Here is a 22,204-nt window from a genome sequence, read left to right as displayed (position 1 = left end):
TTGGTGATGTTCTTACCCTGCAGAGCACACACTTCAGATCTTTGCCAATTCTAGGGATACACACTCAGCCTATCAGATAACCAAAGGGCATAGCAGGAGCTTGGATCTATTTTATACATCTGACACAAACCTGAAAAAGCAGTCAAGACACTGATGTACTGGTAACTGACTTCATTTGGAGTGATGGTATCCTGGGAGACTTGTAAGCAACAAACATCAAGCTAACTCATCTATATGACAAGTCTAAATCCTAACTCTTTTGACCACAAAAGTTTGAAGGCACAGCTTTATACCCAGCAAATATTTAGCTCTAAACATTTATTATTTTGTCTTCCTTTGATGCTCAAAATGGTATATAGACTCTGTGGTAGTTCTGCTTTCTTGGATGCATTAGCACAATTATTCACTAAGATCCCTTATGAATCTTTTATTGGTGTAGGCCTTTGACAAGGATCTTATTACCCTGTAGAGCTGAAGAGAGGAGAAACAGCCCCACCTCAGGCAGCCCATTATCTAGATGTAGCAAATAAAGCAGCAGGGGCCAGATAAAATGGAAATGTGAAGTGTCTTCAAACCAGTTCTTGAAATATATTTAAAGATAAAAGGGGTCATACTTGGTCCTACTGTATGCAGAGCATATCAGTGATGAACAGGATGGCAGTATTCATGCAGATAAGTATTTTTTACATATATTCGTTGTAAAATTTACATGCTTAATTCTCCTTCTGGCTCATTCTACAGTGAATTGCAGAAGGAAAAGTCAACTGCAGTTATAAATTGCATGAGATACAATGAGAAGTATTCACTACAAAAATGCTAATAGAGAAACCATCATGTCCCAAACACTTTTATAACTAAGCCTCAAGGAAATAGCTCTTACTGAACAGTGTTGTTATTCAACATTGAACTCAGCATCAGAAACACTGGCCGACAGGCAGTTTCAGCAGTGCTGATAAAGTCATTCTTACTTTTGGCTAGGTCATGGCACCAAAACACTATCATTGGCACTCACAGGTAAACTCATGACTGTGCAGGTAAAAGATAGTGCCGTATGTACTATATCACAATTTTCAACATTAGTCACTTTACGCACTGAAAGTTCAACTTGCCTATATCTGAGCTAACAGACAGAGTACTGCACTGGATCCACTTACTGCTTTCCCAGTAGGTCCCAAATAAGCATGACATACTCCTACTGTTTTTCTCCAGACCTTGGTCATGAATCCTGTCTTTTCCCCACAAGGGAATAATATACTGCCAGGTAGCTATGGCTGATCCTAACACTATCATCATATTATATATTATTTTATATATATGTTATTATAGATATGATATTATATATTATTATAGAATAGCTTTTGTTCATCCATTCTACACAATACATACTACTGTCAGTCTTAAAATGGGTTGTGATATGAAAAATAGATTCCGGTGAAACGCAGCAAACAGTGAAATTGTATTAGCTTGAAGAATGGTTTACCTAATCCTCAACTATCTAATCTGACACATTAGGTTCATTCTAGACTCTGCTTTGCAGAAAATGCCAGATATAGCCTTTTCACCAAAACCAGCCACCAATATCTCTTTTTTGAGAGCCATAAAAATTCACATTGCAAGACTCAGTTCAGAACTGAGATATCAGTACTAGTGTGAAAACAATGGTGCTCCTTTCCTGAAAACAAGGAGAACAATGCATATAATAGAAGGCTTAGTACTCTAAGAGAGCTCATTAATGCAGCAAATTAATGCAGTTCAGACATCCTGATATTGTCCTATAAAGTCCTTGATCTGATAGTGACATGATACCAAGAACTGCCTTGCTTTTTCAGGTCAGAGTGCCAAAGCTGACTAAGAAATCTGATGATGCTGTCTAGAGTCTTTCCAAAAGATGACTGGAGAACACCTTCTCAAAATAGAGGAAACCAACTGTTAACAACACTTGCAAGTTTTATTTCTTAACTGAATAATGTCTAAAATAAATATATGTCAGATGCAAATAAAATCAGAAACCAAAAATAAAGCTGAAGAGCAGAATAAGGAGTTTTCTACACTTTCTGTTAAGCTGCTTTACTCTGCTTTTCCTGGAGTTCTCACTCAATGGTTCTGTGCTTTGAAATACGGTACTTTTCAGAACACTGACTTAGAATAATAATTGCAATTAAAATATGTTCTCTCCATAATATGAGATTTCTTGTGTTTTGTATCCGTTGTGTCCTGAAATAACCACTAAACTAAAAAGAACCTTCTCTGGACTCTCTAACCCAAAAATGTTCATTTTTGTACGCACAGCTCAAAAGAGATAACTGTGCACTTGACTGAGCATTTAATATCAGGAAAGTTTTTAAAGTTTTCTGTTGCAGAGAAGGGATTGCTCAGAAAGCTTCATCATTGCAAAGATGCATAACTACATGAATTACTTGCCAGTAGTAAGAAAGGGGGAAATGTTGGGTGAAATTGAATGAGATAGAGCAATGGAGGAAAAAAGGAAAGTGCTGGAAGATAAATGAGTGCTAAAAAGGTCTACGTGCTGCACACAGGGCTGCAGAGCCAATGCTAGCAATAATGGCAGTAGCATACCAAAATTGTGCGTGTGCAGAAGTGCAGAAGAAAGACTGCACAGTGCAGGTCCACGGGAGCCCAGGCTTAGGCAGAACTATCAACCTTGATTCAAAACTTTTTAACATTCAAACCAAAGAGAAAAACCGTCTTGGACTTATAAAAGAAACAGAACTTCATTCTCAGATGAATTTAGGGAGCTCTGAATAGAAACTATGGGTAGAGAAGCCAGAGAGGATTTTCTTGATGGCATAGACTGAGATTTCAGGGCTACTCCAGATGGTATCTGAGCTGTTGCTGTGTGCAGAGCACCCATACTACTCCCCCATATGGCCCCTGATGCTGGCCCAGGATCGTTGTGAGCACCTCAGTTCATGGGTTTCCCATACTAGCAGAAAGCACACTAAGGCAGGTGCTGGGAGATGAGTTCATGCTCCATATCACAGAGCTATTAAGAGCAGACGGGGCAAGGAGGAGGCTGGGAGAGGAAAGTCACAGAGCTAATTGAGGAAAATATTTCCTTTAGATGCTAAACAACCTTGGAGAAACATGATGCCAGTTGAATAACTGATAACAACACTAAATGCTGGTTAAGGGGAGGGAAAATAATTATAAATACAAAGTGAGAGCAACAAAGTTCAGGGCAATAGATAGATTAGGAACACACACTTTTAAATCACTGCAGTTCCAAGATGAAAGAGGCAATGTAATGTGGCAATGAGAAAAGAAAATCAACGTCATCCTTTGTTACGAAACACTAAGCATGAAAAGGACCTTAGTCTTCCACATGCTGCTTAGTGGCAGAAAAACCTTGTATAGCACAAACTGAACAAAAGATACATGCAAAAATTAACTTGGGAGAGTAAATCCAATACTATAAAAATGAGTGAATATTCATTTGAAGTGCAATAAGAAATAAGAGAGAGAAGATCATATCTCATATTATGAAAGATAGAAATAGCAAGACTTTTAAGGGGTAAGGTATGTATTTGGGAGAAGTAAATACCAGAGTACATACATGACAATGCATAAGGGAGGTGGAAAAAGCTATGTATGTTTCCTCATTTAAACATTTCTGTATAAGCACAAAGCAGACCTTCAAATATCATGTAATATTTTTGTTAATATCCAGATTATAGAAAACATGTAGAATTTGATGTATAGAACTGAAATATAAGAATATATATAAGATTTTGTCCAGTTCTCTGAAATTTATCAGTGCATCTGTTGAAATACTGTGTCTGACATGAGTTAACTTGGCACTAAAATATTACACAGGTTAACATTTTGTTATGATGGGTAAGCAAATTTACAGTTTCACTGGAATGGATTGTTTTCCATTAGCTTTACTTTTTCTTAGCTAATGAATAAAGGCAGTAGAAAAATGCAAGCTCAGACACTTAAAGAATATACTAACTGTGCAATTACTTATGGTACTTGTGAAGAAACAAGAACAGACATCCAGAAAAAAACAGAAAATGCCAAATAACCTTAAATTATTCCAACTCTTACCTATATAGTCCATCTCACTAGAACACCACATTTAGTTAGATTTATACCTGCAGTATGGTAATACAAAAAGCTTTTAATTTCATTACGTTGCATAGAATTACAGTGCTTTTCATCATCTCATGTTATGAATGATGGAAGGGGACACACACAATATTTAAAATGCTGACTGAATAAACTCCATGAGTTATTAGAGCCAAGTATTGCAGGAGGAAAAGAAAAGTAGGGCTAAGGTTGAGAGACCCTGACCTGACTCAGACTTTATTTTGGAGACTGTAATGCAACATATCTTATTTGCAGCTGTATTAGAAGGCACAACATATGTAGTACAAAAAATAGAAGTTTTAATTCCAAACTGATGTGACATATTCGTCAAATCCTTACAGATGAGCAAAGGGATTTTTTGGAATGAGAGTATCAACATATTTAATGTCCTGAATCTGTATATATCATAAGAATAATCTTCAGCATTTAAAGGATTATTTGAAACATCTGGTCTTTCCTTTGGTTTGGAGAGTCCACATTTGCCTTCCAGTTGTTGATCACAAACACCTGAAACAGATATGGGAGCTTAAAACCCCAGTGCTGGGGATAGTGCTGCCTAACCTGGGCTGGCTGGGGGGATGTAGCCGAGGCCACAGAGGAAGAGAATCTTTTCTAACCAAACACTGCTAGCCCCATGAAAGGCAGTGGGGGCTGGGGTAGAGGACAAAACTGCTCCAAAATTGCTCTTTCAGTAAAATATATGAAGTTCCCACAGATTTGGAATGAACACATTTAACTTCCTTTTTCATCTGGAATTTTAATTATTATACTTTTACAGGCTCTTCTGCCTCATAAGTAGCACTACTACATATAGACTATATCATACTACTGAAATAAAGTTGTTAAGATGTTCCATGTTAAATGTTTTATAAATCATTAAAAAAATAAAATGAAGGCAGCTGCAGCTCCTTGCTGCTTGATAGAACTTGTCTTTTCAAGTGACCCCTATATGTGTGGGAATAAACCGTTATCAGATTTCAGAATTATACAGTAAAGAATTTCCAAGCCCCAGACTACAAAATATATATGTATATAGGTGATAGATATGGATATTCATATTCTTATCCTAAGTGGGGAAAAAAAACCCAACCAATTTTTGAATCAGACATTTTTAGGTTTAGCCAACTACTCATGTAGTTCCCAGGATATCATAGATTCTGATCGTTAGGCACTGGGAAAGGACTGGTGAATCCATATAGACAAGCATCATCAAACTTAGAAATAAGACCCTAGATAGCAATTCTTAAAAAATTAATGTAATAATAAAAACAGAAGTAAAACCAGCAACCTTGCTAGCTCTCTCTTTCTAATCTCCTGGAAAAGCCACCATTCTGTGTATTGAGAATGTAAATATAGAATCTATTTGTCATGATACAAAAGATCATGTCCAGATTATTGTTTTTGATGAATTTCCTTCTGCAGCAAGAAATCTACAGCTTGTATACATTGACCAAGTCCCAGAGGATTACATTTCTTTTTCTTTAGTAAAGCCTCACGTACCATCATGCACAAGTGATAAACGGCAGTTGTCAAACACCCAATTGGCAATTCACTTTCTGACTTAAAGGGTCAGACTACAAGCACCTGGAGTAAAATTCTTCAGAAAAACTCTACCAGCCCTTTATTCCATTTTCAGTTACATTGATGTAATTCAAGCAAGGAGAAATTCAAAACTGTCCTGAGCAGTATGAAAATGATACTACTGTGAAACACCCAACTATACTAAGTTCTATTTAAAAATTGGTGTGCTATTTCAGGGATCCATGGTGGGAAGGAAAGTGATGAGGGCATCATCAGTTCTGAAGGTAATTTAAAAATTATATTTACACATGCCGTAGACAAAGACTTGGCAACAGTATAATACATATATCTACGTCGAACCTTTGAAAAAGGAAAATGCCAGACTTATCGTAAATTACATGTTGTTGGAAGCTTGTCACTAACTTCATTATAAAGGCTGATACCTGCAAAACTTGAACTTTTCTTTGTAAAGTCAACTATGAAGCTTAAATTGTGACCTTTTTTGGCATCCTTCTTGTAAAGGTCATAATTTTGTGACAACACTGCAAAATCAATTGGTTCATCCCTGACATCTGGTCCCATATAATGCATTACAACTGATGCCATGTGGAGCAAGACAAAAGCAGTGACAGAATATCTTTGTCAGAGATTGTTGAAATCCCACTCTTTTATAAAGAACGATTATTGATGAAGTGTGAAAGAACAGTTCCCTCAAATCTGCCTGATTTCTCATTATCTTATTTCTTTGGCTGATTGGCAACTGCCCAGTTCAGCGATGGTTGTGTTATCTTTCAAAGTTGAAACCCAAGGGCTGAGCTCCAGCCCAGTCTGCCAAGAAAATTTTATATGAGGAGGTGGGAGAAGGGGCAGAAAGGGCCTTTGTTCCACACCAAAATGAAAGTAAACTAAAATAATTAGTATCCTCTGAAAGTTAGATTAAGTTTTCTCCACATGCCGATCTCAATGAAACCTTCAATATTTGCCAAACACAACTTTGAACACAGGCCTTACATAAGACAATCAGTTTTCCAAATTGAAAAATACTTTTTTGTCTTTGTTTCTTCATTTTCTAATATTATTTCTACCGGTAGTTCAACATGATAGCTTGGATATATTACCTGAAAAGGAATTACAGAGATTTTCACTCCTGAAAAGATATAAAACAAGTATTTCATGTAAAGAGTAACACTCATGGGAGCATAAATATCAGTTCTGTGAAGATGCACAGGCAATATATTTGGAGAACTAGCTGTGCTACTAAGAAACCTCTTCATTAAAGGGATTCATTTGTTTGGATTAGACTCCGCACATTGAACACAAAGTTTTCTTCCTGAGAGATCCCCTTCGTTCACTGACATTTGTAAAGTGCTATAAAATGCTAATTGGTATCATCAGCAAACGATTAACATTCTGTTTAGTCTTATTCTCAAAGAAAAAACTATAATAGGAAATAAAATGTCATACAGCAAAGAGATAGCTGAAGACTTTAACAAGAGGCAATTATATTTTCCTTTAGACGTTAACTTTACCTGCATATGACCAGTTGTCCTTATGCCCTTCCAGATATCCACAGACTTAGCAGTCAGAAACAACATTTCTGCTTCTGACAAGTTGCCTCTGGCCAAGGAAGTTTGCTGCTAAAGAAATCTAATTTTCTAATAAAAATCAGCCTTTGATTATTTTTCTTTAACCTCTGTGTCCCTACCATTTTTTGCTAACCCACAGATAGGCCTCAGATGATCACAGTTTGCTTCTTTGCCCCAAATTCTGGCTTGTTTCCTCTTGTATTAATAAGTTAGGTATATCTTTTCCTCTCCCTGCCACCAAACCTTGGAAAGAGAAGTCAGTCTGATCTACTGTGTAGTAGTACAAGATGCTTTTCATAGCTCTGCTAGGCTAAATAACTGCAGAGTTCAAGCACAACATGGTATTTGAATTACACTAACATGTAAAAACATTTCTGGATAAAAAATACTTTATTGCCACCAATTTAAAACCATAAACATGCTTTGAATCCAATTCAATATATTTCTTATTTGTTCCTGATTCTCTCCCGTTATTATTATTAGATGGCATAAATTTCCAGCAAAGCTTGTGCTTGACAAGGCTCCATTATTTGCACATGACAAGGTTTATCAAAAACAGTTGGATTTTTATGAGGAGTCTTTTATGTTTCCTCCATAAAATATAAATAAATGAAAAGGATTAGATGGAGGAAGCAGAGTATAATTCATCACCAATGTGAAGCAGAAGGAGCAGGCTGCAGATGGATGAACTGAAGAAGAAGATGGTGACTGGTCTACAGAAGAAAAGTACACTCACTTCAAATGTTGGGGAGCAAAGAGCACAATAAAGGAGCATTGACTTTTCTTGCCATTTTTAGGTGTCCCTAAATGCACAAAGTACAGAATCACCCTAAGATGCAAAACCACATACAAAACAGTAGTGCAGCTGTCTAGTTTTATTTATTTGGCTGATATTTGTTTGTTTTGTGGTTACAGAATAAACTGAAAGACCAGAAACTTAAAATTAAATTTGCTCCCTGTAAATAGTTAGAGAACAATTAGGAGGAAAAACCTTTTAAGCTGGCAGTCTCTCACTTTGTTCTCCATTACCCTCATGTCAGTCAGATAAAAATCCATTAAATTGCTTTGTATTCCCATAAAAATAAGTGGTGGAGACAATGGCTCACATTTTTTTTGCCTAACTAAGAAAGTTCATCCTGCACTCCTTAAGCAAGTCCATGGGATTACTTCTGCCCATCATATATGCCAAAGAAACTCCAGGAACGAGGTTGTTTTCTTACACAAGTTAGGCAACAGTATCATCTTCCATGCCTCTGTCTGGGGTAATGGCATATACAAATTAGGCACATGGTAATTGTGATTATTTGGATAAAATTTGCAAAGTAAACCACAAAAATCTGATGCTTTCATAAGCAAAGTGGTCACAAGCTTCAAGTATTGAATGGCTCTAAAATCTATCTTTCCAAGTCCAGTCTCTACTTTCCAGCAGAACTGAACTTCCATTTCTCTTGAAACTCTAAAATTTGAGCATTCTCTTTTGGTCCAATTCAGAATGAAAATAGTTTTGCAGATGGTAAAAACACTAATGTTTAGTTCCAATAAGGTAAATATGAAAGTCAACATGCACAAACAAAATGTTTAATATAGGGGAAAGTCAAAATACCTTATTATCTTTATCAAAACAATATTTATAACTGTTCATTCAGGCACTGCCAAATTTCATCAAAGTCAGTATGTTCCCATAGAACACTTCTCTTTTGGTGAAACTGCAATGAAAAACTTCTCAAAACATTACAGTTTGAAGTGGGCATTTCCGAGGACTCACCCGAAATGCAGGCTGATGGTCATCATAGATATTTGGAGTGGAAAGCATGCAGTTCTTAGATGCAAGTGCTGTGTAAATACTTCAGCAGATGAATTATGAAAATTTCATTTTACCTTAAACCATTGCAGGATTCTCTGTATTTTTTTCAAAACAGGTAGAAAGACCCTCCCCTAAGCTTATCTCTTACTACGTCATCACCTTACCTATAAAAACTTCTGGCTTTTATCTATCTGAGGTGTGTCTTTCTTCCCACACCTACACAGGGCTCTGCATGTCAGTACTAAATCTGTTTCCAGTAACAAAGTAGTCTGGGGAGAATGTCCTTAGACAGCAAGTGAACTATCCAGAATAAGTATGAAAGCTCAAGTTAAAATAATGGCTTACAGAATGATGGGTACAAGATGGAGAGGGACTGTCTTAAGAAGATAAATTTTGCTAACAATTTCCACAGTGAAAAGTCATATATTATATTATATTTAACCAAATGTCTGATTCAAGTGTGTGAGCCACAGCAGAAATCCAATAGAGAAATATTTTCTAGCACTTTTACATCACCTCCTCAAAGCATGAGTTAAATCACAAATGTTAATGTGCAAGGTAAATTATTTACCTTAAATATTTTATTGCTATATTTCAGAGTTAGTTCAGAAAGAATAACTTCATGTTTCATTCTTTTCTTCATTTTAATAATGTCATTTTTAATCTTCATCCCACAAAATTTTATACATGTTATTTCCCATACAAGCAAAGCTGAATGCTTGCATTATGGTTTCCAGGATCTGCGCCTTACATTGCAAGTTCTTCATGCACTATTCTAGATAAACAGGGAAATAAGTAACGAGCAACAGAAGAGATTCAGGTGCTACTTAAGGTAAACTCATTCCCAGGAATTTCTTCTGATGCAGGCTGTGTAGCTTTGGCTTGACTAGCTAAATCTCTGCATTAATGAAGTCTATCTTTTATTCATGGGTCTAAACCTGAATGTTTTCATTTGTTGGAAATGAATTGTGACCTCCTGGTACCTCTCCCTGTGCCAGGCCATGTGATATTTAAATGTGTTGTATATGCCCTGATTTAATCAGGTTGTACAAATCTGAGTCAACTGATGATAGAATCTGACCAGATAGCCTTATTATTTGTTTTGGACTGTTGACTAAATCTTTGGCACACCCTGGACTAGATTATATCATGGATCAAAACAGGGAGAAAAAAAAGGAGCCATGAAATGATATTTCAATATATGGGAGAATGCCTAAATCTGATCTGTAGACATGCTAGTGATAAACACAAGGCAAAATCCAACTCCAGGCAGTCTGGGAAAGTTTCCTTATGTACCATACACAAAGGCATCAACATTATATTTGCTCTTGCTTCTCCTTATGATCATTCAAAAAAGCACAAAGCTGCTACAGTTTAGCCCCTCTTACTTGTGTCTGGATGTAGAGCAGTGATTTTCATGAAGTCAAAATTAATGAACTCACAAGGAAGTACTAGTATTTCAAGCAACATGCAACAAAGACATCTTGGGGGTGTTAACTGCTACAACCTAGGATTCATTCTTCCAAGGCATGTTCAAAAGAAGTAACTGATTGATTGAGAGAAGTCAGCACACAGAGTTCAGCAAAGAATAATTGTTATTCTACAGGTCACCAGAGCTGTCCTTGCAACTCTTTGATAAAAGAGGGAGCTCGGTCACCAATCAGCTACCATCTCTAGTTTTAGTCCCTACTGACCTTCTGTATGTCAACAAAGTGCCAGATGTGATGTCTCTGGGACATGTGGGATCCCTGGGGCAGGGTGTGAAACACAGAAGTGACAGGGGAAAGTTGATTTATGCAGCCATTACTCTCTCCCCCACATTAGACAGATTGTGCCCACTTCTCACCTTGTACCAGACACAAATACTGGGCCCTGAACCACCAAAAGAGTGAATGAACAGAGAAGTTAAACCAGAGCAAGCTCAAGGCTCCTCTGTGCTGTGCCAAGAAGGCATTAGGTAGAAAGATTGTTTTTATAGCACGGGCAGAGCACACTTGAAAAACAGTGAAAGAGAGAAAAGTGTCTAGCAGAGTTAAGTGGATGTAAAGGAGCACAAAGAGACAAGTTGGACATCTCCGCCACAGAGAAGGGCTTAGAAGGGATCAGGTCTGAGGAGCTGCAGTTAAAGAACTTTTTTTTTTTCTATTCAGCCTCAGCTGAAAAGGTTTTCCAGACCCAGCTCAGTACATTGCACAATGTATGCAGTATACATTACAGCCCAAGGACACAGAAGACAGGGACTGACTCGGTATGTGCAAGTTCTCCTTAGACATATGGATTCATTGCTTAACAGGACCAACCAGATACACAGGAAGCAGGTTTCAGGTGCTACCCACATGCCTTCATCTCCTATTGCAGTAGACATCTGACATCTCTGAATACCACAGTTCATGTACAACTACTGGGCCATGTCCGCCTTCTTGTACCCATCCTGCCACACTGGTGCCATAAAGGTGAGAAGTTCACCTAACAACCAGCCAGACTTTGAGCAGGAAATCCCAAAGCATCATGAAAATGTCCTGTGAGTTGAGTGCCTTATGCCTTAGTCTGATGCAAGAGCACTTGAAGTAGCTGGAATGACTGTTGTGCACTGCTGCTGAATCCTCGTAACATCAATGGCCTTATTACACACCAGCATGAGCTGCCTCTGAGACTGCCTCTCCATTTGTGGCTGTGATTTGTCACTGCTTTCATTCTCAATAACAGGTTCATAGAATGAATCAGGGAATACAGAAAAATATCTCAGACCATCTGTTTACAAGGTGTATTTCACACCCTTGGGCTGATTCAAGAGCTACTAAAAAGATGACAATTTCTGTCTAGGTCTTAAGATCTTCCTGTATTGCTTTAATGATTAAAAAAGCCCATCTTTTATCTCCAAAATTTTGCCACAGTCTAAAACACAGACTAAAATAATCTTGAGCAGGTGATAGTCATATTTTACAGGTCAAATTCTTCCCCGCTAATCACGCCAGATAGCAGTTCATTCCTTACACAGTCTGTCATTTCCAGGAGATTCCTTATCAAATAGTGCATTGTCATGAGCAAGAGGAGAATCCTGCACACTGTAAATCAAATTCATTATCATGGACTAGACAGGAAATACAACTGATTTTATTATTATTATTTTCCAGCTCACTGAGAAATAGAAACAATAACATTATACTCCACTACTTAGAAATACCAAACCACCAAACACAAAGGAATAAGTAAGAGCAAGGAAGACCAATGTTTAAAAAAATTGCTAAGTTAATTGAGCAGAACATCACTATTTCCTGTCAAAAAAATTTGCTTTTCATCTCTAAGGATTGATAAACATTTTGCAAATTCTGTATGTACAGAGCTGTACCTGGTCTGTGGACCTGTTTTCATAACTAGCAAGTGAGTTTTTAAATAAATGAACTGTGATTATTTTCATTAGTGGTCTGGTAAACTGGGATCATTTGCCAAAATAACAAGAAAATATTTGTTTCAGGACAGTGATTGTTCACCTTGGAAACATGATTGTGCACTAAAGACAACCAGTCAATGCAAAGTTATCTGTCCCATCAAGACAGCTTGCTTTGCACATCGCTACTACTTTAAATCTGCCAAAAGCCCGTTCTGAAGCAGTCAACCAGCATCTAAGAAGCTATACTCTATTGAGAACTATAGCAGTTTCAAATGAGGATAGATTTGATTAACTTTTGCTCCACCTGCCAGACAGGAGTTGTACAGAACAGATAACGTACAAAGCTTTGTAAAATGTTTACATCTTCCTTAAAAAGAAGCCCTCGGGGGAAAAAAAAAAAAAAAAAAAAAAAAAAAGTGGCCTATAATAAGAATAGTTGTTTAACTAAAAAATTTGTTCAGATAACACTTTGCAAACTATTCAACAGCTGTTTCACAGTGACTCAGAAGGCTGCCAGAAGCCTGCACTGCAATTTGCCTACTCCTAGAAACTGTCTTCTACATAGGTAGACTTAAGGGAAAGTGAAATTGGTTCAGGGTTTTGTCTTAGAGTTTGACAATTAGAGATTATTGTTATAAGTTTGGTGAACAGACTGCTGCTTTCATTACCTCATCATTTTCTGAAACCTGAATCAGAACAACCCCAAAATAAAGTAACCCAAATTTAACCACAACAGTATCGGCCTGCTGTACGTTTATACAAGTTTGTATAGGTTTAATTGGAAGTGTATGTTCATGTATCAAGCCTGGAGACTTGGCTTAAGAAGACAGATAAATAAATGGTATGTGGCCCCCTAAACTTTTGGCTGGAGGGAAAGCAAGGACTGCTTTGAAGTTTCTTATAAAATGTAGAAAGCAGTACCTAACTCAAAGTGGGAATATGCAGATTAGAATTCCTCAGGTATTAAGCTCTTCTGGCTCACAGATTGTTTGTGTTTGAATGCAGTCTAAAGGAGAAGAAAATAAAAAGAGCTATACCATAAGACTTTTTAATGACACAATTGTGGAAACCATTTCAAATTCTTGGTGTTTTCCCCTAACAAGGAGTCCTTTTGGCATATGCTGGAAGCTGTTGTTTGATATCAGTAGATTCTATGCTAATTCTCCACAGAGAAACTATATACTCATAATTTTTATGAGAATTTTAATTACCTGTCAAATTATTTTGTGTTTCACCTAGAGGAGGTGCAAGGGTATTTTTTTTATCTTACTTTTGGTACTGTTCTCAAATTCTAGTTGCCATCATTTAAGAAATGTTAATGATGCTAATGAATACTAAAGGTCAGACACTTAGCTTGTGTAAATTAGCACACCTCAGTTGATTTCTGCAGCTCTACTGATTTACAGTTAGTGAGGACCTTAAGATCCTGGCATTGCAATTTATTAGTCTTGGCTATAGATTTTGTTCCATATACTCAGCTGTTTAGAAGTATTTGCAGGGTCAAATGAAAATGCAGGTTAATGCAGGGAACGTCAATCAGTGTGAACCAAAACAACTTTCACATTCATTTCCACTTGTATTCATGGCCACATAGTTTTGACCTCCCCCCCCCCCCCCCCTTTTTTTTTTCTTTTTTTTTTTTAATATGAACACACACAAAAAAAGTGAAGCTCAGTTTAAACTCTTCAAGTTTGCAGCCAAAGCATGAACAGGGCATGACACATGGCTTCCACCAGCAAGCTCCAATCCCCTCATTTTTGATTTGCACACCACTACACTTTGAATCTCAGACCAATCTGTAACTTCAGTATAAAATCATAATACAGCACTCCTGGACTCACACCCGAGGCAATGTATTCAAAAAACAGAGTAGATATTAACCACCATAAACTCTTTGGAAGAATCTAAATTCTATTGTATTTTGGCAAAACTCCTAAACAGTTAGTTTTAGTATGGTTCCTAGTTTCATCCTGTGTGATTCATCTAAAGACGTGGGTTTACCTTTACACAGTGTGTCTTAGCATGCATCATGTGTTCCGTGTCATTATTCTAATCCCCAGGTCAAAGTCTACTGCTCTGACCAGTGTGACCACTGCATTTGCTCTCTATCTGTATTTACGTAGCTCATATGAACTGAGAGCTCTTCAGGGTGGGGCCTACAAGCATTTCTAAATGAGTCTGGGTTTTAATGGCAGGTCCCAGCCATCACTATGACACAATTACTTATGAGAAAATTCCTCTTTATTTGCTCTTGGGCAGGAAATGCAGAAGTAACACAGAACTCTGCTAAGTAAAATAGTGACTCATCTGAAAAAACAAAGGGACATGTAAAGAGTCTTGGCTAATAATTCTGCATGAGATCCAGACTTTCTTAAAACAGTCATCTAAAAGCATCATAAGACAAATAAGTATAGTCTAAACAAGACTGAAGAAGAAAATATCAGAGATATTACTCTCAGGGCAAAAAAATGAAAACAATTCCACTGAAATATTCATAAGAATGGGACAAAATACACAATGGCTGTGACAACGTCCCTTTTACATCATTATAACAATAGTAAATTTTCTCCCTTACTCCCATCAAATAATGAAATATTTAAACCAGAAAAGAAAATAAGACATTCAGCTGTGAGGTGCTGTAAAGCCACTGATTTGACTCTGGCAGAAGAATGATTTGAAAATAGATACCTGAAAACTAAGACAAGTGTTTTACTTTAGAGATTAAGGAGAAACAGTGACTGATTGCATGAGCACACTCACAAATTTAATTCTGGAGAAGCAAAAGAAGAGTTCTGAAGAACACATTTGAATAGTTTTTGTCAAGAAATATGCATTTTCTAATCAAAAAAAGACACCCATCCAACCCCCAAACCCCATATTCTTCTGCTGTTTTCATTAATCTTGAGAATTGTTTAACTAACTCTAGTTTTTAAACACCAGAGCACACAAGTGCACCTCTATAGCACTTTCCAGTGAATGACTTGCTAGCAGCTTGAAAGCTCAGGTGTCAATGTTTCTGAGTGCCAACACTTCCTGCTGAAGGTTTGAGGCCCAGTGAAAGAAGTCAGGTCTTTGAGTCTGCTAGTTTGAAGCTTTTTGCTTGTGCGTTTTCCACAAGATCTTTCCTACCAAAAAAAAGGTGAAGGAGATCATCAGAAACTATAGGATGAGTCAGGTTGGGAGGAAGAGATCGCTCTGCTGCTACACTTGGATATGTACAATGAGGCTGTAAGACTTCTACCGTCCTCACTGACTATGACAATACTTGATGGGGCTGGAAGACTTGATATGAAATTATTGCCTTAGCCTTAGTAGAATGTCATCGCATTATTGGTTTGTGTCAGAAAAGGCAATTAAGGTAGAATTTACTTTTATCACCACAACTCACTTTTCTAGAGAAATTTTAAAGTTACATTTAATGTTTTAAGTCCCCAGACAAAAAGCTGGAAGAATCAATGATTTGTCTTGCCCTTTTTGTTACTTTCATTTTCAAGTCTTTATCCCTGGCTTATGAATATTAGACTGCAGCAGGCTGTGGTAATATAAAGTATATTCATTCCTGCAGTGCTGGGATACTTTAAAAAAAAGAAACTTAAGAACACCAAGAAGAATGTACTTAGCAAAAAAACAGTGACTCTGGGTGAATGTAGGGCCTGACCTAACCTGATGCTAAAGATACATGCTATACATTGCAAGTGAGATTTCATAGAATAACTTCAGCAAAATCCCAAAGATTTCTGGCAAGACCAATGAAAGCAAGGGAAACATAACTACACCTTTTTCTGAAAGCATCAGAAATCCTGGAGAATAAAACACTTTTAACAGAAGAAAATGGGACATCTAGAGGAACAGATAAAGTTCAGATGGACTCCTAAAATATTTTTGGTTTCTTCAGAGAATTATCAGTATTAGTCAGTTCAGAATTATACCGAATTTGGATGAAAAGTTGCACAGTAATAAAAAACTTTTTGGAACTTAGGTAACTTGCAAGGGGACCTTGGTTGGATAAAACTAAAGGACTTGCTAAACTTCTTTCACCACTTTAAGAATTTGAGAACACAACCTAGAAATGTTGTGAGAGATGCCCCATAGTTCCCTCTGAGTGATGCCTCAGAGTTCCCTCACCTATCTGCCGACTGTTTAATCAGGCATAGATTCCTGCAGCTTCTAAACAAACTGGTGTACCTAACAAGTATTTGGACTTTTGCTCCTATCCCTACCCAGGGCACATATGAAATTGGAATTTGTATTTTAAGTCAACTACATAGCTTATTTTTACATTAAACAATTTCTGCTCAGTTCATACCTACCTGAAGCACAGCAGCCTCATCAATCTAGGATCTACAGCCTCTGTGATATTATTCTTTCTCCCCTCCCACAGGGCAGGCAGAAAGCTGCATTTTGCAGTCTCTATTCAGGGAAGCTGCCTGAATCCTTGAGATCTCTGCAATTTGACTACTATATGCATTACTGTTGTCAGATCCATGAGCAATTTTTGACTCTTCTGTCCAGTTTTCTCACCACAAGCAGACCTCATTTTCTTGTCTCTTTCAAAGTCATGCAAAACAAGAACTAGCTATCTTCAGTCCTTAATATGCATAAATACTACTGCATAATGGAAATGCATATTGTCCTCTGGAACCCATGACAGTCCATGGGAGCTGCTCTTCCATTTCTAGCAGTTTTAGATGAAAAACGTATGTTAGTCAGCCTTCCATGTCTCCCACTGTCATTCACACCTTGCTCTCCCAGAGCTCCTGCTGTGAGGCAACATGGTACAAGAAAGTTAGGCATATTCACACATCATGTTACCACAGTACAAGAGCCCAAAATTAAAATAAAAACCAGTCATTTCAAACAAATTTAGTTTAAAAAAGAAGAGGTGGCGGCATGATGTATAGATAACAACAGACTAGAGCATAAGAAAGGTTGAGCTGTGTCAGACGTAGATGCTCCAAACAAGGTAAGGAGAGAGCAGGCACCAATTAATCTTTCCCTAATACACCCCCAACATATTACAGTCGTTGAATATACTCCACCAGTAGTAATCCCTTTAAATACAATGCTGTTCTACACTGAGGGAGGTACTGCACCAGGCAAATATAGCGATAGCAGTTTGACCCTAATTATTTCAAGGAAAACCCAAGACTAGACCTTTGCCACATGATGCAGTGTAAAATATGCACAGGAGCAAACCAGAGAAGAAAGGTGGGGAGAGTATTACACACTTGGGCACAGCTAACACAAGTAGATAACTTTTGGACAACTCCCATCTACCAGCTCTGAACAGGGGCACAGTGAAGATACACGTGTCTAACCCCAGCATTGTACATCTATCTTACAAATTGCACTCCATCTTTCCATTTCCTTTGCAGGCAAACTACTTCGTTTTCTCCCATTGAGGAAGAAGCTGCACTGCTGTTGTGCTGCCAGTCTGCATATTTCTCCCACTTTTCCTTCCTATCCAGCTGAGTCCCAGCTAACCCTCAACAAGGTCATGCATGAAGCAACCTCTTCTCAAAGGTGGGATGCTAGGATGGCAATAACAGGATGTCTTACTCTTCCTTCCTGTTAGGACAATGTAGCCATAATTATTATACATTACCCTTTCCAATACAAATCATTATTTACCCATATGGCCTGGGGGAAAGTTTAGGATAGAGAATCTCCAACATACCTACCTGCACTTATTGCCATTACAAGATTCACAGTGTGAGGAGCAGGCCGGAGCACCTCTGAGGGTTCTCAGGGATAGTTGCACAAGCGTTAATGAAATCCCATTAATCACAGCCTTAGCCATCACAGACTTGTCAGCACAGGAGGTTGCAGACTACCCACAGCAGGTAGAGAGGTTAGAAAAACATGTCACAAGAAGGTACATGTATGACCTTTCCTGAGTCTGCAGTGTTGGTCAAAACATTTTCATGATGTGGCTAAACCGGAGATGGGAGGAAAATGCCATAGGGAGAACATCTGCAAAACTTAAAATGACACAACCCAGGGAATTTCCATAGTTCCACTCTCCACCTATCAGACTTGTACGGGAAGTATTTCTCCATCCACTTTGCCAGGCAGGTAATTATTTATACTCCTCAGTACCCATAAAAACTGCACCCACAAAGGAGCCCTGTTTTAAGTATTTTACATGCAAAATGGGGCAGAGAAGACAGAACTGTTTCTTACCACCAACATTAAAGCCCAGGAAAAAGTCTTATAAGCAGGAATCACAATACTGTGAAGAGAAATAGCTTTACTTACTTGTCATATAGTCTTCTTTCACTCTGCCTGTCACAGCTGTGCTAGACATGCAGTAATCCTATACCTCTCACGTATAGCCCAGGAGATCTGGCACCCGATAAGGTTTCAGTGCTCACTCTGGGCCAAGTTCACTCAGGTACACTGGTGAGAATTTAGTTGCCCACAGTCAGCAGATATTTCAGCACAGTTTAAGCCAAAAGCACGCTTCTGGCCTCTTGTTACTATTCTGGACACCTCATTATCATTGAGGAATTTAGTATCTCTGGAGCAGATCTGGTACAAGAAGGGAACCCTTTACTGTTCTCCTGTGCCAGATAAAGTGACTTGGAACCTGCTCACAGATGCAGACTCAATCAGATAGAAGCTGCACACCCATCCCAGGTTTTCCCTGACAAACACAAACAGATGTAGATGATTGATTGAAAGTGTCATTTAATACAAGTCTCCTTCCTAGTGTTCCCGTAAGATTATTTGAGGGCCAATTTAGAAGCTGTGGAGCATATAGTTGGGAAGTCACACAAAGGCTTTTTCGGGAGCCTGAAAGAGTCTTGATTTGTCTCTATCACAAGTCAAGTCAAAAGCAGTCTTTTTATAATAAATACATGAATGAGTTGCTGGGTTTGTATCTCAATATTTGACAAGCTAGGCTTCTTTACTTTTTGCCAGAACAGCCTGTACTTTTCCTCTGTCCCCAAACAGCCATATTCTGAAAACCTATAGAAAGAGCTATGCACATTTCCTCCTGTATATATTTACAACGGAAAAAGGGTATAATGAAATGTAAGATAGTAAGGAAAATATATAAGTTTCTGTAAACCATGTTTGTAAGTCATCTGGGGGATTTTGTTAACAAGAGACAGTGTTCAGTAACATCTTTCATTTGTTTAAATTTATTGTGATACAGCTTCTTTCAGTTAAAAGGGCCAAATTCACAGATTTTTTTGTATATACTTTCAAGCGATCATCCAAAGACATTTTTTTAAAAAAAAAGAGATTGTATTCAAAGAACATACACAAATGAATTCAGTATTTCATACAGGATACAAAGAGAAAGGCAGTAAGTTGTAAACTGTGAGATAAAAAAAATTATATCGAGGGAAGAGGGATTGCTTTATATAACAAGCTTTGATTGTAAATAAAATGTCTGGGCAGGATGTTTAACTGCAATAAATTGACTGTTTGGGTCTTTGCCGACATATCTTCTTAGCTTTATTGACATTAGCTATTTGTATGGAACTTCATTGTATGGGGATCAGTTTCTTGTTTGGGATTTGAAAAACTGGCTTACAGTTACAAGCATCTTGAAAGCATGGAAGATGCTGATGAACAGAGACTGAAAAGGTAAGAAAAGGGCTGAGTTTCTTGCATACAAGAAAATCACAGGCAAGACAAGAGACAGAATGTGGATATATTTAATTGCATTTTAAGCAGGATCACCATTTTGTTACATTTCTTTTACCAGGCATTTTTAATGCAGTAAAAAAATGGGGGGGGTGGGGGGTGGGGGTGGTAGGTACAACAGAGGCTCTCCATATTGCATTATTGTAATCTGAGTCACCAGTGAAACCAAAGGATTAGACTTCAACTTTAGTTAGGGATGACATTCCTTCCATCCAGTCCTAGCATTTACTGCTAAATGAACAACAGCTCTGCCCTCAGATTCCAAGAACATGGAAGCAGTTCATCAGCCAGGGTCTGGAATGAGCCTAAATGTTACATAAAAGGATCAAATATCTTTCCCAGTCTGTTCTGTTCACTTCTTCAAACAAATTTAGTATTTTCATACTCTTTTTCTTCTTGGCCATCCCTAGTTGAGATTTTTCCACCCATGTTGAATTTTTTTATGTTCACCCAGCAAGGTTCAAGAACCTAACCCAACACCCTGAGACCTCTGGGAGCTGTGTCCCTTCCAGTGCTTCAGTGAACTTTACTGAGATCCTGCAGAGATCTGTCTGCCCAGAGGTGAGGGCAGGGGGAAGCAAGGGGGCTGCGCAGCATTGCCCTTTCCTCCTCAATTCAACAGAGAGAGCTCACTACACTGGGCAAGGGACTTCTCCCATTGCATGCCTACTGTCCTCTGGTTGATCCATGATTTCCCACAGCATGTGTAATAGCAAAACGAGCCCTTTTCACTCTCAATTATACCACAGGGCTTTTGCCTGAAAATGTGTCATTTGACAATGGGAGAATCTGTCCATTTAGGGAAGAGGCTTATGTCTGGCATATGGCTGGAGATGCCTTTCTGCAACCACACTGACACAAGGTAATCTCAAATCCCCACTCCCTAGGAGGTGTGTTCTCATTCAAACAATGGCAGAACTCCACCCTGCCCAGGATTTAAGGTATTTTCTTAACTCAGACATGATAATTTTCACGTCAAGGCTAAGGAAAGAAAAGGAAAATCTCTATTACACCACACAAGGCAAAAATAGAATATACTTCAAACACACGTCTGGAAAGAGATTAGCACTACCTCAGTGGGTCCTGTGTTTCAGTAGCTTAGGTTTCTAAAATGAAATATTCGGGGTCTGAACAGATTAGAAAAAACTTATGGGGAGAAGGAGGGGCAGATGACTAGAATTTCTACCTATTTTTTTTTTCTTTCAAAACCCACACTTTTTCCTTTCAACCAGGATGGCTAGAAATTTATCCCCAAATGTAGTAAGTACATGAAATGCATATGCCTTTAATGTGCAAATTCTATACCGCACAAGGGAATAACTAATGAGCCACTATATTAATGAATCAAGTTAAAATGGCAAGGTGACATACCTCATTTAAGGGAATGAATTCTTAATGTCATTGTAAAATGAACCCCTCCTTCTCCTGGGAAGGGAAGACAATATTGGTTTGGGTTAAAGTCCTACATTTTTTGTGTCACTTGCAGATTTTCCACAGTCCTCAGGAGATCTTTGTGGATCATATCCATCCGAAAAACAACAGCCATTTTTGATCAGGAAAGTTAATGAATATGAAGAAAACAAAGCAGTACACAGCAAAGAAGTAAGGTGACTTCATGTTCAAGAGCCCATTTACAGCCTGCAGAATAAGCCCCACCACGGCCACCCACTGCCCTGAGGGAGAGGCAACGTGGCCACATGCAGCCCGACCGGCACAGCCCTGGCAGAGCTCTGCAGCCAGCAAAGCCACAGCGCGTCAAGGGTGCAGCCCTTCAGAGACCAAACCTCCATGCGTGGTCTCTCTTCGCTTTCCCTCTCCTTTCACTCTTTCTACTACCAAACACCTTCACCCTGTCCTCCTGCCATGACCTGTTCCTCACACGATTGGTTCTAACCCACAACTGTTCCTAGAAGCAAGTCCTTGCTCCTCAGAATGGTACTTTATGCTAGATCTTGCTACTGGTTTGGAAAAAAATCTTTAATTCTGTGGTAAAAAAACAATCACCCTAATACTTACCATCTCTTTCCACGTTCTTAAATTGCATTGGATGTAGGTGGCAAGGAGCTTGCAGCAGGGTGCTGCAGGAGCAGCCTCTGTGAGGAGAGGCGGGGGCTGCCCAGAGCCGGACACAGC

The sequence above is a fragment of the Strix uralensis genome, chromosome 9, assembly GCF_047716275.1.
Source record: "Strix uralensis isolate ZFMK-TIS-50842 chromosome 9, bStrUra1, whole genome shotgun sequence".
Taxonomy (NCBI): domain Eukaryota; kingdom Metazoa; phylum Chordata; class Aves; order Strigiformes; family Strigidae; genus Strix; species Strix uralensis.
Note: the sequence above shows the minus strand (reverse complement) of the source record.